Source organism: Canis lupus, chromosome 14, assembly GCF_011100685.1.
Source record: "Canis lupus familiaris isolate Mischka breed German Shepherd chromosome 14, alternate assembly UU_Cfam_GSD_1.0, whole genome shotgun sequence".
In the NCBI taxonomy this organism is placed as follows: Eukaryota; Metazoa; Chordata; class Mammalia; order Carnivora; family Canidae; genus Canis; species Canis lupus.
In genome coordinates, this window is record NC_049235.1 from 13,177,852 (window position 1) to 13,192,099 (window position 14,248).

At 36.2% G+C, this 14,248-nt stretch overlaps 1 protein-coding gene across 3 annotated transcripts in view; it reads right to left on the minus strand.

The window, feature by feature from the left end:
• Nucleotides 1–14,248, minus strand: part of ELAPOR2 (endosome-lysosome associated apoptosis and autophagy regulator family member 2) — a 170,852-nt gene that overhangs the window by 126,915 nt on the left and 29,689 nt on the right. The window contains exon 1 of one of the 3 annotated variants that reach the window (XM_038556670.1): nt 13,593–13,732. The exons of 1 other annotated variant lie outside the window; for it this stretch is intronic. The gene's annotated coding sequence lies outside the window, so the exon portion shown is untranslated. Of the gene's footprint in view, nt 1–13,592; nt 13,733–14,248 lie in introns of those variants that run through there. One more of the 3 variants, XM_038556668.1, reaches the window with a different exon arrangement.

Here is a 14,248-nt window from a genome sequence, read left to right on the forward strand (position 1 = left end):
TCCACATTTCAAACATAATGCTGCTGCCTTGTCAGCCATGTGGAGCTCCCACTACACACTCTAAGCATCTCTGACAGGCCCCTGTAACACATGATGCTGCAGAAAGTACCTCTTCCTTGGAGCCTTGAGCCAGCCGGCCCTGTCATCAGCCATTATTCTTGCTCAGCTGCAGTGGATGAGAGATAACAACAGTCACCCAACACAGTTTTTTCTAACACACGCTATCAAGGTCACAGGCTGATTGCTACTTGAAGCACATCATCAGCTGCACGCCTAATTATCAGCAGCACATTCTTACATAAAGCCATAGGACACATTAATAGCAGAGGAAGCCCTGAAACTGCTATGCGTGAAAGGTTTAAAGACAGACAGACACACACACACACACACACACACACACAAATGAGACAATTTTACACGTTTTCCACCAAAGGATAAATATTAGACTACATGAGAAAATCACGAAGCTAAGGAAAATGAATCCTAAACAGTAAGCAGTGAGAAGGAAAGCTAGGATTCCTCTTTGCAATAGCCCTGAGCTACTAGTGATGAGATCTCCAAAGTAGTTTCCTACTTCTTCCAAGAAGTAGGGGGAATGCACATACACATGTGTGTGCATATTTTATGAGCTCAGCACAGGTACCCACTATGGCAAATTTTAGCCCTGTCTGTGCTCTCAGATGTTACCAAAGTTTCCTGAAATGTGATCACAAAAAGCCAAGTGCCATTCATTCTATGGGCTCACAGTGAGGCAGCTTATAATAGAAGCTCAATACATACATGCTGAATAGATGAAAACAAAAACAAAAGAAAAAAGAGAAGCATGGCAGTTGTCTTTATTTATTTACTATAAGCATCATGGCACAAATGCTTTAATAAAAATGAAAGACTGACTTACTGCATTATTAAACTCTGATTTTTTTAAGTAGGGTGAGAAAAGAAACTACCCAGGAAGCTTACTATATCAACAAAAGGACAATGTTGAGAGAAGCTAATGGTACATGTGTGAGGCCCCAGTGATAGACTTTGCCCCAGAGCAAATCACACGCCAACTTATCTTGACATTTGATGAAAAAGGTGGTCAAACCACAACGAATTCCCCCAGATAAAAGATGAGTAAGAGTACTTATGAATGCTGCTTAAAATATAAAGCAGCTCAATAAAAATCAAAGTCATGTTCGTAATGAAGGTTTTTCAGAGAACTCACACTGACATGGGCAACTCATTTTCCAAAAGTGTGCCAAAGGAATCCAATGAGGGGATAAATGGTGCTGGAAAAACAGAATATCCATATGGATAAACAAATAAACTTTAACCCCCAGTATCATACCTGTATAAAACAATTAATTTAAGATAAATCATGGACCTAAATTTAAAGTCAAAACCATAAACTTGTAGAAGAAAATAGAAAAATATCTTCATGACAAGGGTAAAGATTTCTTTGGGCACAATGAGAATGCAACAAGTATAAAAAGAAAAAGGGTAAATTAGACTTTATTGACATTTAAAATTCTGGCTCAACAAAAGATAATATTAAGAAAAATGATTAGACAAGTCATAGACTGGAAAGAATACTCTGAAAACATACTTCTGGCAAAAAATTCACATTCAGAATAAAGAGCTCCTACAACTCTATAATAAAAACTACCAAATTTAAAATCAGCACAAGACTTCAACAGAAACTTCACAAAGATACATATGCAAATGACCAAAACACATAAAAATGTGCTTTCATCACTGGCCACCAAGGCAATGCAAATTAAAATCATAGTGAGACACTACTACACTAGAATGGCTTCAATTAGGTGGAGTGAAAACTCAGAATGTTGACAAGAATGTAAAGCAATGGGAACACGCCTATCTGCAGATGGAAGTGAAAAACAGAACAACCACTTTAGAACAAGTGTTTGGCAGTTCCTAATGCAGGTAAGTAAACGCCTACGCTATCCAGCCATTCTATTCCTAAGATTTTACTCCAAAATATAAAAACAATATGCCACAAAGATCTATACAAAAATGTTCATAGCCAGTTGGCTTTATCATAATAGATAAAAAACCAGAACCAACCTAAATGTGCATCAACAGAAGAATGGATAAATAAGTAGTGATTCAATTACAAAAGGGAATGCTGTTTAGCAATTTAAAAAAATGAACTGCTGATATATAAAACAATGTGGATGAATCTCAAAAACATAATAAGTGAAAGAAGCCAGACGCACACATAAAATGTACTGTATTACTCCATTTACATAAAGTTCTAGAACTGGTAAAACTAAACTATGATTAAAAGAGTCAGAAAAGTTATTGCCTCTTGTCAGCAGGGATAGAAAGACAATTAACTGGTAAGGAATACAAGAGAGTTTTTTGAGTGACAGAAATATCCTCTGTCTTGATACAGATATGTGTCACACTGATGCACGCATGTGTCAAACTTAAATTGCACACTTAGAATTATACACTTGATTATGTGTATACTGCACCTCAAAAAAGTAAATAAATGTTGAATTCTACCTAGCAGGTTTGCTTTTCACAGGAGTAGAGGCTGGTAATTCTCAAACTACTTTCCATATATTCTAGACTTGAGCAAATGAACTGGGTATAACCGAACCTATGTTTCTCACTGTTGAAAAGGGAATTACAAATATAGAAAGGAAAACATGAGCATTCCCTGTGTTTTTATTTTTATTTTTTTAAAGATTTTATTCATTTATCCATGAGAGACACAGAGAGAGACAGAGAGGCAGAGACAGGCAGAGGGAGAAGCAGGCTCCGTGCAAGGAGCCCGACATGGGACTCGATCCCGGGTCTCCAGGATCAGGACCTGGGCTGAAGGCAGCGCTAAACCGCTGAGCCACCCAGGCTGCCCCCTACCCTGTGTTTTTAGATTGAAATAGAAGTCACCAATATAAACTGGTAGCTTTTAATACAAAGAGATACAGAAATAAATTTTATACACACACTCACACACAAACACAAGCACACACTTACTAGCTTTGTCTACTAATTAGATCTAGAAAACATGACACCCAGTAAAACAAACAGGATTGACTCCCAGATCTCAATTTCTAAAGCCCATCCTCTTTTACAGGAATCAGGGGGCCGCCTGAGTGGCTCAGTGGTTAAGTGTTTGCCTTCGGCCCAGGGCATGAAACTGGAGTCCTGGGATTGAGTCCCACATCAGGCTTCCTGCATGGAGCCTGTTTCTCTCTCTGCCTGTATCTCTGCCTCTCTCTCCCATGAATAAATAAATATTTTTTAAAAATTAAAGGAATCAAAGCTCCCTGAAGAAAAGGCTAATTCAAGGACTAAATAGAAAAGTATACAACAAGCCTAGAACATCCTATGCCAGGAAGTAAGGAAATGTTCCAAAACTAAATGAAACAGGTAACAGTGACACAGCAGCTCGCTTGAAGGGTGTCTGATTCGCTGGCTCAGAGCCAATTTGTGTATTAAAATAAATACTCAAAATTACTGACTAAATGAAGAATCCATCAATCCATATTGATATAAATAAGAAAGGAAAGGCCTTCTCCTCCATAGAAGGTGAACTAATAAGCACAGAAGGAATATTGATGTTAGAAAACCATTAATGGTTGCTAAACCAGTGGGTAAAAGGTTGATAGGGACCAGGATATTCTTAAAGCCTAAGTGTATGGCCAATAAACAACTAATTGCTTACAGAGGGAAAACAGTATTCTTTTAATGGAAGGTCCTGGCCAACTTAACAAAACAATCTAAATTATCATCAATACCAGAACAAATATCTCCTGATACGATGTACTGGTGAGGATATAATACTATGTGTTATGGGTCAAAAACATATCATCTCAATTTAATCATGAAGAAATATCTTACAAATCCAATATAAGGGACATTCTACAAAATAGCAGGTCTATACTCTTCAGAAATATGAAAATAAAAAAAGCATGAGACTGAGGAGCTGCTCTAGATAGAAGAAAGCTAAAGAGATATGACAAATTATAATTTGGGATCCTATTTTGTGTATTGGACTAGTGAAAAAATTGACATGAGAGTCATTACTGGAACTGATGAAATATGAATATGAACTATAGACAGATAGGAATAAAGTTATTAATATACCCTGATTCTGACATGATATTATGGTTACGTCAAAAAATGATATTGTTCCTTAGAAAGGAACACAATGACTCCAAGTTACTCTCAAATGGTTTACACACACACACACACACACACAGAATGAATAAAGCAATTAAGAGCAAAATATAAACAGTGAATCTGTATAATAGCTATAGTTATGCAGGAGTTTCTTGTACTACTCTTGCAACATTTCTGTGAGTTTAAGATAATAAGAAAAAGTAATCAGAGAAACATAAAGAAGCTATTTACCATTTGGTAAATGGAAAACAAACAACCCATAACAAGTAGTAGTACACTGAATTTAGGATATTTGGAAGGAAAGAGAACATATCTGAATTCTTTGATCAAAAAATATATCTCCAATTTCTGTTAAGCTTTGATGATAAAAAAGAGACCTCTACGATATAAGCATGTATCTTCATCATAGGATAGATAAGACATGAATTCAACTAATCAGCATGCAAGAGTAAACCAGGATCATTAGGACAGTCCAACTCTAACTTGTACTGGTAAGCAGAGAGAACACTGACCTCTGCCCAGGAGATCCCAGCGTAGCTTCACACAGGGAAGAGAGATTTAATCTATGGGCAAGATTCCAACAAACAGAAAAGAAGTAGGGAACAGAGCAGAAAGGTGTCCCACATGGAAGGAACATTATGGAGAGACTTATTGAAGAGCAAATTGTAGTACTTACTACAAGAACTGTGAGAGACAGTATGGCTTGGGAGTAGGGTATGAAAGGAGCAGTAAAAAAAAAACAAAATGAAGGAAAGAAGGAAGGAAGAGGAAAAGAAGAAAAAAAAAGAAAAGAAAAGAAAAAAAAGAAAAGAAAAGAAAGAAAAGAGAGAAAGAAAGAAACAAAGAAAGAAAGAAAAAGGGGATCCCTGGGTGGCGCAGCGGTTTGGCGCCTGCCTTTGGCCCAGGGCGCGATCTTGGAGACCCGGGATCGAATCCCACATCGGGCTCCCGGTGCATGGAGCCTGCTTCTCCCTCTGCCTGTGTCTCTGCCTCTCTCTCTCTCTGTAACTATCGTAAATAAATAAAAATTAAAAAAAAAAAAAAAAGAAAGAAAAAGAAAGAGAAAAGGACTAGAAGTTTGAGGACAGAGCTTACAGGAGCTTTTATTGTCAAAGGTGTAGGAATGTAATTTTGGTCAGGGGAGTGCTTTGGGATAAGGAAGAATGGGAAAGAAATGTTTGTTCCACGCATAAAGTCAGGCCAGAGGCTAATCCAACAGCCCAGGAAAACAGATGTGCACCAAGACAAGGCAGAAAAAGCCCATTGGTGTTCCTAAAACTTGTCTCTGGTCTTCTCACCCTCAGCCATAAGAAAGGTCAAGATAACCACTGGTTATCAAGCAAGCTAATAAGCATGAAGTGTGCTCACAAAGTGCTTTATAAATTTATCTTGAAATCAGCCTATTAATACTCTCTACAATAGAATGAAGGTATTTGTGCAGATTTATGAGCTCTTATGGTTTTCCTCCAATAAACCTAGGAAAGCTTTAAAAAGAACACCCTTTAAAACCTCAGTGTATAAAACTGTTTTTATAAACACTACCTTTGAAGGTTCTTTCCAAGTAAAATCATTTAAAAAGAAAAGGCCCAAATTCAAAGTACTTCATTTCTCCAAAACTTTTTTTTCCAGATTCAGAAACAAAATCCTTACCTGCAGCTGTTGTCAAACTTTGCACTAAAATTTGCATTTAATATTTAATAATGACATAGTCATTAAACAGCTACAGATGGTCCCCATCTTAGGATGGTTCAACTTAGGATTTTTCAACTTTACAATGGCACAAAAGCCATATGCATTCAATATAAACCATCTTCTAGCAATACACAGTACAATACTCTATTATGATGCTGGCCAATAGCAGTGAGCACCAGCTCCGTCAGCCTTGGGATCACAAAGGCAAACAACTGATGTACTTACAACCATCTTGTACCCATACTGCCCTTCTTTCTTTCACTTTCTCTACAGTATTCAATAAATTACATGAGATATTCAACACTTTATTATAAAATAGGCTTTGTGTTGGAGCATCTTGCTGCAGGCTTATATAAGTGGTCAGAGCATGTTTAACTTCAGCTGGGCTGAGCTATCATGTTTGGTAGCTTAGATGTATTAAAGGCATTTGTGACTTACAATATTTTAAATTTGTGGTGTTTATCAGAACGTAATACCTCCTTATGTTGAGGAAGATCTGTAGTTTTCATTCTTATAAACCAGTACAGTGGGAGGGTGGTGTGGAGGAGAGACTAAAATCAAGATGCTTGATATATTCCACCTCTGCCAAGGATTCTGTCAGCTTTGCAACTGGAAATCTTTAAAACTGGGATTCAAGTAAGGATAAACTGATTTTACAGATATGAATGAAGCAAAATAAAGCTCCAAAGTAGGGAGTAGGAACAAACTATATCAGAAGCACTATCTATAACTTTCATCTGTGTTCATTTTAACACAGAACTAAAGTGATAGGCCGTATGGGCCAGGCTACCCATATTCTCACTTTTGTTTGGGAAAAGCTAAACAACATATTATTAAACATTTCTGTCACATTTCTATTGAAGGCCATATGAACTTTTAAAATATGAATTCACTAAGAACTTCTGTTTTTAGGAAATGACAGGAGAGATGAATCTCAGAGTAGCACAGAGAAGAGGCTCACTCTACAACTGTATTTACTATTTCTCTAGAGATAGTATTATCCACACCACTCATAGACGGGCACCATTACAGTCTATAAATATAAAGCCAGTGGAAATTCTACATAAACTACTACATAAAAAAATCTTCAAAGCTGTCAAACTCAAGAAAGCATGAAAACTCATGGATTCTCAAAAATCTTACTACATTCTATCATCTGGTAACCAACACATCAAGCCTTGCTTATGACTTGTCTATCTTTACTTCTCTTAAATTCTAGCCATAAAACTAGTACTGAAATTGGGTGATAGAAGATAAGAGCACAGACTTTGAGCAACATCAATCAAGAAGTGACACTCCTTTCCCCCCCGCGCCCCCAGCTCTGCCATTAGTCAGCCAGTCACTGTGCAAGTCATTTGGCATGTCAGAATTTCAATGTCCTCATTTGTGGAAATTAAAATTCTAAGTGCTCATAAAAAGAAATGTTTCCAGTAAAATAAGTAATAGTAGTTGGACTTAATGTTTGGGTGGATATGAAATGTCTTTTAGATTAAATTAGATAATATATGTAAGGTATTCCTTAGGGAATCCTTGCATGGCTGTGCAGTTTGAACACCATAAACATATCCTGAGAAGGAGGAGATAAATGGAACCAAAATATGCACCCTTCACTGCACTGATGAAGGTCACCAGGACACAGTGAAAGCTCTGCCCACACAGAAGGCACCTCCTCCTCTTTTTAAGATTTTATTTATTTATTCATGAGAGACACAGAGAGAGAGAGAGAGAGAGTGGCAGAGACACAGGCAGAGGGTTCAGAAGCAGGCTCCATGCAGGGAGCCTGACATGGGACTCAATCCCGGGTCTCCAGGATCACGCCCTGGGCTGAAGGCGGTGCTAAACCGCTGAGCCACCAGGGCTGCCCACCTCCTCCTCTTTTTTAATTCAATTTAATTTAATTAAAATAAATTTAATTTACAATTACAGTATAGGTTAGCAGTGGTCCTAAATATGCATTCAATAGTGGGTATTACTCTTAAGCATCATAAAGCAATGAGTAGGACTAAAAGAACTCAGAAACCATTCATCTTCAAGAGTATCTTCTCATCTATAACCATAACATTTTATTCATGGAAGGAAGAAACCTAAACTTTCTAACTTAACAGATGCAATTACCCAGGCCTCCTAACAAAATGAGAGAATAAATATTCCTGGTTGAGGCTTAGGAGACAGTTAATGGTGGAAAGGGAACACTAATAAAATCAAGTTATTAAGGAAAGAAAACTGGCAAAACATAATTTTAAAGTTTCTCCTCTCTTTGCCAAAAAAGTATAAAAACATCAGTTAAATAAGGACTGACCTCTAACTTGGTAACTATTCTAACTTGGTAGCATTTCAAAGAGCACTGACCCAGCACACAGAAAAAACAGCGCAAACAAGCATCTAAGCTGATCAGTTGCAATGAACAAGAAATAAAATTATCAATTATTTTGTGTCAAGTCGTTTTTTTTGTCTAATAGAAATAACAAAATCTAAAACCAATCCCATGGAACACAGAAATCCAAAAAAGACACCTTTATAAAATGTTCAGAAGAATGGTCAAAGTCAAAGCAGCTCAGGAAGCCTGGTGGCTCAGCAGTTGAACGCCTACCTTCAGCTTAGGTCATGATCCTGACTGAGTACTGGGATCGAGTCCTGCATGGGGCTCCCCACAAGGAGCCTGCTTCTCCCTCTGCCTATGTCTCTGCCTCTCTCTCTCTGTGTCTCTCATGAATAAATACATAAAGTCTTTTTTAAAAAGTCAAAACAGTTCTTTAAGGATAAACACAAAAAAACCATAATATCAAGATTATTCCTGAGCCAGAGTATACTGTTTCCCTCTATAGTCAGAAAGTGGATGAGCCTTTTCTTTTTTTTTAATAATAAATTTATTTTTTATTGGCGTTCAATTTGCCAACATATCGAATAACCCCCAGTGCTCCTCCTCCCCTTCCACCACCCCTAGTTTGTTTCCCAGTTAGGAGGCTTCCATGTTCTGTCTCCCTTTCTGATATTTCCCACCCATTTCTTCTCCCTTCCCCTCTATTCCCTTTCACTATCATTTATATTCCCCAAATGAATGAAAACATATAATGTTTGTCCTTCTCCGATTAACTTATTTCACTCAGCATAATACCCTCCAGTTCAATCCACATCGAAGCAAATGGTGGGTATTTGTCATTTCAAATGGCTGAGTAATATTCCATTGTATACATAAGCCACATCTTCTTTATCCATTCATCTTTCCATGGACACCGAGGCTCCTTCCACAGTTTGGCTATTGTGGCCATTGCTGCTATAAACATCGGGGTGCAGGTGTCCCGGCGTTTCATTGCATCTGTATCTTTGGGGTAAATCCCCAGCAGTGCAACTGCTGGTTCGTAGGGCAGGTCTATTTTTAACTCTTTGAGGAACCTCCACACAGTTTCCCAGAGTGGCTGCACCGAGCCTTTTCTTTAATTACACTTTTTTTTACCTATCACATGAGATCAAATATGAAATTCACCAGCAAATATTAGAGATTGATTTCCACCGCTGCCTAAAAGTAGAGACTCAATTGTCAAATTGAGACTCAAATTTTAAGCACATTAAAATTATTATCTACATATTTGCATTGTCCAAATTCACATGAGTAAAATGTTGCTTTTATAATAAAGGATTTAGTAATTAAAATATTGCCACAAATCAAGTTTGCAAATAAAAATTGTCCTTTATGCTATACTAAGCAAAATAATAGAAAGCAGAACATATACTGGAGTAAATCCATCTCTATATACTGGAAAATAGCATTCAGCTTTTTAAAATTCTTAATCCTAGTAGTATTCAGTTCTTTTGACTGACAGTAACAAATTTCAAAAGAACTCATTCTTGAGCAAGGATTCCTGATATTTATTCCAAAACTCCTTATAGTAAATTTTCAATACATTTTTTTCAGTTTTGGTGAGTTCTCTAAATTCCCAATTGGCTTAACTTCATCATGTAAATATATAGCTTAACTTCACCATGTAAACATACATATATATGTAAATTGTCTTATATTACTCAACTTTTACTAATTTTATATCTTGGGAACTTTTACAAAAGTGTGTGTCTGTGTCTGTGTGTGTGTGTGTGTATACGCACACCTATGATGAGAAATGTAGGTCACTAGGGAGTTAATCATTGAACAAGAGTATTATATTTTTTACCTTCTACCCAATAGAACAACATAACAGGTGTATTCAAAAGAGGGGAGGAAAAGATCAGAAAAGAAATAAGTGACAGGGTTATACATTTTAAATATCTAGCATAACACTGATACCAGCTGTATAATATCCTTAAAAAAACAGAATATAAACTACAAATATGACTCACATATGTAATTTTAAGTTTTCTAGTAGCCACATTAAAAGAGTGAAAACAGGTAAAATTAATTATAATAATATATCTTGAGTTAGTATTATCATCTAAATATTTAAGCATATAAAATATTAATGAAAAATTAGATTCTTTTATTTGTCCTGAATCATCTAAATCCAGTGTGAGTTCTGCACTTACAGAACATCTCAGTTTGGACAAGACACATTTCAAGTGGTCAGTAGTCACTTGTGGCTAGTGGCTACAATATTCAACAGTATAGATTTACATGCAGTTATAAGGTTTTTATGAGATTACATCATGTCTTTCTATCCTGAGCTAGTCATCATTTTTGCATTAACAATGTATAATACTCGGACAGATACTGCACTGCAACAAAAATATGATAGTACCTAAATCTTAGATAAGCAGGAATTAAAAGAACATTCCAATTGGCATAAACAATGTATAACAAGAGTCATATCTGAAATGGTCCTTTGGCAGGAGGTAGCTCTAAATCTGCAATTGTTCACAGAAGGGAACAAGTTTCATACAGCCTGCCTTTGCTGAAGAGACCAGGGAGTAGGTCACTAAACTGAAACCCAAAATTTTTAATGATTAAAAAATCCTCTAGAAAACTCACCATTAAAGAGTTTAAAGCTGGCCTGAAAAAGAAAGAAGTAAAACACAAAATTCTGTAAATGTGGTAACAGTGTTGTCAAACATAGAACACAAAAGTATTTGGCAGACTTCCTCAATTCTGCTAGTACTCTAAGATATTTAGCTTGTGTCTCCAGATATCAGCATCCAACCTTACAAAATGAAGATGATGTACCTATATGTAGGAATGTATGCAAAAATGGCCAAAAGAAGTCTGCTTTCTGTCACAATTTATATACAATCCCAAAAGGAAATAAAGCTCAAGATGTTAAATTAACCTAAGCTTGAGTGGTGGTCAGCACTGACCTAATAGCAAAAACTCTGCCATTCTGAATCATCCTGCACATCGTAAAAAGCAGCATGCTAACAAAACATAAGCCTCTGAGTCAGAAGAGAAGTAATGGTCACAAACACTCTATAGTTCTCTCTCAATCTTATCTGGAGTTTAACTCAGATCTAAAAACTATTCTTAACCATTCAGTAAGTGTGGTCTTCTGCTTTAGGAGCAGGAAGAAAGGGCCAGAAGGGGTTAGGTACCTAAAGCTGCCATTATAAGAAATAGCATCTGGGTTGGGGTGATGGAAGAGGGGTAAAGAAGACAGTGGTGGACCACTGGGGACATTGGTGTGGGGTCAGACACAGTAGGAGCAGCAGTGACAGATCCTCAATTCATGCTGAATTCCCTTCATAAGCATCTTCATAATGATGAGCCTATAGCATCAAGATAAGTTTGAATTATGTTCAATTCTATTTCATTTTAGAACTGTTTCAAAGTATTTCTGAAAACAGTTAATTCTTATTTTTTGCAGAGGCTGTCTTTGCAAATTTTTCTACTTGCTAAAACTTACTTGTAACCCCAAGGTCAATACTTGTGGTGCTCCTGCCATCATTCACAGGCATGCCCAGAGTGGCAAAAAAAATTGAGTCACCCAACATAACATGGGTGTTCCCAGCTGAGGTCAAACAAGACGATGCTCTACCTTCTTGCTTCAGCTCTCACACCCTCACAAGTTTCCTTTGGGCAGCATATTGGGCACCAGGTTTTTGCACTTTTTTAGCTATATATGGATGACTTCACCTTTTAAAATGGCCCCAAGCACAGTGCTAAAGGTTGTGATGTGACTTATGGAGAAAACACATGTATTAGATAAGCTTCCTTCAAGTGTGAGTTATAGTGTCCTTGCTTATGACTTCGATATTAATGAGTTAACAATGTATATTAAACAAGATGTCTTTTGATGGCAACATAAGTAACACAAGGTTATGCTTTGATCAGCTAATTAAAATGTTTTAACCAGAATAGCTTGTATTTCCACTGGGAGCAAAGGTTCAGTATTTGCTAATTCAGTCTCTGTGGCAACTTTACAGATCAAAATTATCACCAAAAACAAGAATTAAATACATATGGTAAAAGTGTCAATGCTTAAATAAATGACATTTCCAAATAATTATTTGGTAATACTAGATTTGGTTAAAACATAGCTCTAAGAAGAAGCTAAAAATAATGGCTGAACACAGCTTTATTTCTAGAATTTCAAGCACTCCAATATCACACATTTTCTGCTCTATTCAAAACTACGGTCACAATAATGTGATTTACAAGTAACATGGAGGTAAAAACATTAACTACAACTTTTTTTTTTTTATGAAGTGAAGCAAACATGGTGTATATTTTAAAATCCAAATACCGATTTACATGAAGCAATCATTTAATATAAGAAATTAGCAAACTTTTTTTCTCACTGAATATAATTAGATAGCTCTTGGTTCCTACAATACAGAATTACATTTACATGAGAAAACAGTAAAACTAAACTGCATATAAACTGTACATTCTTTGATTCATTTCAGAAAGTAACTTCTACGCAAGGAAACTTTTGGAGATGATTCATTACCTTAATTACGGTGGTGATTCAACAAATGTATGCTTATGTCCAAACTCATCAAATTGTCTACATTAAATACATATACTTTTTTGTATATAAATCATATTTCAATAAAGCTATAAAAAAAGCAGGAAAAAAAAAGTAACTGCTATGACTATAAATCAACACCATACTATAAAAGTATTCATGCATGTTAATAGAATGACAGATTTCTGTTACCAGGAAATAATCTTCTAGTCTATTACAAAGTCTATCTTTATATTTTTGCAAGTATTTTTACAATATATACAAAAATACCTTTTTGGCTTTAATCTCTTATCAAAATAATCCTTATCAACATTCTCTATCAAAATCTAGGACCACAAAAAATAAAAATAAATAAATAAAATAAAATAAAATAAAATAAAATAAAATAAAATAAAATAAAATAAAATAATAATAAAATATCTAGGACCACACATAAGACTGATAAATTGGTGGGGTGCCTGGGTGGCTCAGCAGTTGAGCGCTTGCGTTCAGCTCAAGTCATGATCCCGAGTACTGGGATCAAGTCCTTCATTAGGCTCCCTGCGGGGAGCCTGCTTCTCCCTCTGCCTATGTCTCTGCCTCTCTCTCTGAGTCTCTCATGAATAAATAAAATTTAAAAAAAAAAAATAGGCTAATAAATCAGTTGAGAGTGGCAATACTGTATCTGTGTATCCAATTTGTGTCAGTGGACACAAATAAATGACCTGCCTATAAGTTTTCTGACACCAATTTTAACCCCAGGTCTTTGCTCCTCTCTGCCTACAGGGTTTTCAACAATTTAATCCCTCACTAATAAAAAATATCAATGCTGTTTTTAAAGGCCTGTTTCAAATCCTTCAAAAAAGAAAAATCTTTTTCTACTGATAATATACTCACATTTCAGATTTCAGCTTGAATTCTTTACACAATAGGTTTTCCTAAAGTGGGTTATTTATCAGTCAACAGGTCTGCATTAGCCAGTCTCTTAATTAAAGCAGTGGAAATAACAGCAGCCACTTCCTCTCCAGGCAACAAATCTCTCTCCGAAGGTGTGATTACCTTCACAGGCTCAGGTCTTTCCTAAATTAGTGGTGTGCCCTTTTCTGTGCTCAGTGATTCACAGTGGAAACTGAAACCTGAGACAAACAAATCTAAACTAATGAAAGCAAACAAGGAGAAAATTCTTTCTTAACCTTCAAGAAGTAGAGAGATAGTCACCATTTCTCAAAGCCTTTGTTTAAAATGAAACTGTTCTGCATTTTGGTATTTATGTGTCCTGGAATATTTTAGCCTCAATCTGTATCTTTGTTTGCAGAATCAGACCATTCAGCACTGATAAAATTATGAAGTTCTCAGGCACAAAGTTTTAAGACTTGCAAGGAAGGGAACTCAAAATATAAAACAGAGCACTGCTCTCATAACTTACAGTTAATGTTCCAATTGCTTTACTCAATTACATAAGAATTGGTCCTATTAAAGTATGTGCCACACCAGATTTCATGGCTATCCTGAGACACTGGACCTATCTTCTCTCCATCTCTGTAACCTTGCTC